Source organism: Arachis hypogaea, chromosome 9 (genome assembly GCF_003086295.3).
Source record: "Arachis hypogaea cultivar Tifrunner chromosome 9, arahy.Tifrunner.gnm2.J5K5, whole genome shotgun sequence".
NCBI lineage: Eukaryota > Viridiplantae > Streptophyta > Magnoliopsida > Fabales > Fabaceae > Arachis > Arachis hypogaea.
In genome coordinates, this window is record NC_092044.1 from 69,830,645 (window position 1) to 69,834,833 (window position 4,189).

The following is a 4,189-nucleotide window of genomic DNA, read 5'->3' on the forward strand; positions in this document are numbered from 1 at the left end:
GGTGGAGTTTCTACACACCATAGATTAAGGTGTGGAGCTCTGCTGTACCTCGAGTATTAATGCAATTACTATTGTTCTTCTATTCAATTCGGCTTGTTCTTGTTCTAAGATATTCATTTGCACCCAAGAACATGATGAATGTGATGATTATGTGACATTCATCATCGTTCTCACTTATGAACGAGTGCCTGACAACCACTTCTGTTCTACAAGCAAACAAGGCTTGAATGTTTATCTCTTGGATCCCTTAATCGGAATCTTCGTGGTATAAGCTAGAATTGATGGCGGCATTCAAGAGAATCCGGAAGGTCTAAACCTTGTCTGTGGTATTCTGAGTAGGATTCAATGATTGAATGACTGTGACGAGCTTCAAACTCGCGATTGTGGGGCGTTAGTGACAGACACAAAAGAATCACTGGATTCTATTCCGACATGATCGAGAATCGACAGCTGAATAGCCGTGCCGTGACAGGGTGCGTTGAACATTTTCACTGAGAGGATGGGAGGTAGCCACTGACAACAGTGAAACCCTACATACAGCTTGCCATGGAAAGGAGTAAGAAGGATTGGATGAAGACAGTAGGAAAGCAGAGAGACGGAAGGGACAAAGCATCTCCATACGCTTATCTGAAATTCTCACCAATGAATTACATAAGTATCTCTATCTTTATCTTTATGTTTTATTCATACATCATCCATAACCATTTGAGTTTTCCTGACTGAGATTTACAAGATGACCATAGCTTGCTTCATACCAACAATCTCTGTGGGATCGACCCTTACTCGCGTAAGGTTTATTACTTGGACGACCCAGTACACTTGCTGGTTAGTTGTGCGAAGTTGTGATAAATAGTTGAGATTACAATTGTGCGTACCATGTTGATGGCGCCATTGATGATCACAATTTCGTGCACCAAGTTTTTGGCACCGTTGCCGGGGATTGTTGAGTTTGGACAACTGACGGTTCATCTTGTTGCTTAGATTAGGCATTTTTCTTCAGAGTTCTTAAGAATGAATTCTAGTGTTTCAAAGTGATGTTCTTATCATCACCAAAGCTGATTGATCTTCATCAATTTAGCTCTTGAATGCAATGTCCTGCTGAAGCTTGGCTAGCCATGTCTAATTCCTTTAGACTGAAGCTTTAGACTAACATTGCATGATTCTTGGAATTCTCATTAAGAATTTTGATATCTTTATTTTCTTTTTCCACTTAATTTTCGAAAAATCCAAAAAAATTACAAAATCATAAAAACCAAAAATATTGTATATTTCTTGTTGAGTCTAAAGTCTCATTTTAAGCTTGGTGTCAATTGCATATTTCTGTTCTTCTTGCATTTTTCATGTGTCTTCAGTGATCTTCAAGTTGTTCTTGATGATTTACTTGCTCTGATCTTTAAATTCTCTTGTCTTGAGTATTCTGTTAGTGTCAGTAGTATACAAACTTCTAGGTTTGGTGTCTTGCATGCATTGTTTATTTGATTTTAGTTGCATTTTGATTTTTCCTCATCATTAAAAATCCAAAAAATATTTTTAATTTGTGTCTTCTCAAGTCAATAATACAGAGAATTGAAGATTCAAAACATACAGCAGAGGAATTACACAAAAAAAGCTGGGCGTTCAAAACGCCCAGTGAGGAAGGCAAACTGGCGTTTAAACGCCAGCCAGGGTGCCTGGCTGGGCGTTTAACGCCCAAGAGGGTAGTGCTTTGGGCGTTAAACGCCAGAATGTGCACCATTCTGGGTGTTTAACGCCAGGATGGCACAAGAGGGAAGATTCTGTTTTCAATTCAAATTTTTTTTTCAAGTTTTCAATATTTTTTCAAAATCAAATCTTTTTCAAATAAAATCTTTTCAATCAAATCTTTTTCAAAATCAATTTCTTTCCATTTTCAAAAATACTTGCTATCAATTAATGATTTGATTCAACATTTTAAGTATGTTGCCTTCTCTGTTGAGAAATGTTTAATGTTTGAATCATATCTTTCCTTGTTAGCCAAGTCATTAATTCTTTTTAAATCAAATCTTTTTAAATTGTTTTTCAAATCATATCTTCTCAATCACATCTTTTTAAAACCATAACTTTTCAAATCATATCTTCTTGATCACATCTTTTTCAAAATAGTTTTCAATCATATCTTTTTAATTTCTTATTTCAAAATCTTTTTCAAAAATCACTTGATTTCTTTTCCACCCTTGGTTTTCGAAAATCAATTAGGGTTTTTCAAAATGTTTTTAAATCTTTTACTTAAATTTCGAAAATCTCTTCCCCTCTTCCCACATCCTTCTATTTATGAACTAACACTATTCCTTAATGCACAATTTGAACTCTGTCTTTCTTGATAAGTTCGAATTCTTCTACCTCTTCCTTCCATTTTTCTTTTCCTTTGACACCTCAAGGAATCTCTATACTGTGACATAGAGGATTCCATATTTTCTTGTTCTCTTCTCTTTCATACGAGCAGGAGCAAAGACAAAAGCATTCTTGTTGAGGCTGACCCTGAACTTGAAAGGACCTTGAAGCAAAAACTAAGAGAAGCTAAGGCACAACTCTCTGTAGAGGACCTAACAAAAATCTTCAAAGAAGAAGAAGACATGGCAGCCGAAAACAACAACAATGCCAACAATGCAAGGAAGGTGCTGGGTGACTTTACTGCACCTACTCCCGACTTCTATGGGAGAAGCATCTCTATCCCTGCCATTGGAGCAAACAACTTTGAGCTTAAGCCTCAATTAGTTTCTCTAATGCAACAGAATTGCAAGTTCCATAGACTTCCATTGGAAGATCCTCATCAGTTTTTAGCTGAATTCTTGCAAATCTGTGACACTGTCAAGACTAATGGGGTTGACCCTGAGGTCTACAGACTTATGCTATTCCCTTTTGCTGTAAGAGACAGAGCTAGGACATGGTTGGACTCACAACCTAAAGAAAGCCTGAACTCTTGGGAAAAGCTAGTCAATGCCTTCTTGGCAAAGTTCTTTCCACCTCAAAAATTGAGTAAGCTTAGAGTGGAAGTCCAAACCTTCAGACAGAAGGAAGGAGAATCCCTCTATGAAGCTTGGGAAAGATACAAACAATTAATCAGAAAGTGTCCCTCTGATATGCTTTCTGAATGGAGCATCATAGGTATTTTCTATGATGGTCTGTCTGAACTGTCCAAGATGTCATTGGATAGCTCTGCTGGAGGATCTCTTCATCTGAAGAAGACGCCTGCAGAAGCTCAAGAACTAATTGAAATGGTTGCAAATAACCAATTCATGTACACTTCTGAAAGGAATCCTATGAATAATGGGACTAACCAGAAGAAAGGAGTTCTTGAGATTGATACTCTGAATGCCATACTGACTCAGCAAGTCAATTTGATTTCTCAAAGTCTGTCTGGAATGCAAAATGCACCAGGTAGTACTAAGGACGCTTCATCTGAAGAAGAAGGTTATGATCCTGAGAACCCTTCAATGGAAGAGGTGAATTACATGGGAGAACCCTATGGAAACACCTATAATCCTTCATGGAGAAATCATCCAAATCTTTCATGGAAGGATCAACAGAGACCTCAACAAGGTTTCAACAATAATAATGGTGGAAGAAACAGGTTTAGCAATGGCAAGCCTTTTCCATCATCTTCTCAGCAACAAACAGAGAATTCTAAGCAGAACCACTCTGACTTAGTAACCATGGTCTCTGATCTAATCAAAACCACCCAGAGTTTCATGACTGAAACAAGGTCCTCCATTGGAAATTTGGAGGCACAAGTGGGTCAGCTGAGCAAGAAAATTGCTGAACTCCCTCCTAGTACTCTTCCAAGCAATACAGAAGAGAATCCAAAAGGAGAGTGCAAGGCCATCAACATGGATGAATTTGGAGAGGAGGGAGAGGCAGTGAACGCCACTGAGGAAGACCTCAATGGATGTCCATTGGCCTCCAATGAGTTCCCTAATAAGGAACCATGGGAATCTAAGGCTCACACCGAGACCATAGAGATTCCATTGGATTTACTCCTGCCATTCATGAGCTTTGATGAGTATTCTTCCTCTGAAGAGGATGAAGATGTCACTGAAGAGCAAGTTGCTAAATACCTTGGAGCAATCATGAAGCTAAATGACAAGTTATTTGGTAATGAGACTTGGGAGGATGAACCCCCTTTGCTCACCAAAGAATTGGATGACTTGTCTAGGCAGAAATTACCTCAAAA

The 4,189-nt window shown here is 38.3% G+C and overlaps 1 non-coding gene across 1 annotated transcript; it reads right to left on the reverse strand.

Moving 5' to 3' along the window:
* Positions 1–2,996: 2,996 nt before the first annotated feature.
* LOC112713337 (small nucleolar RNA R71) lies at positions 2,997–3,104 on the reverse strand. Its single transcript, XR_003158310.1, has one exon. It is a non-coding gene; the product is annotated as a small nucleolar RNA R71 (small nucleolar RNA).
* Positions 3,105–4,189: the final 1,085 nt, after the last annotated feature.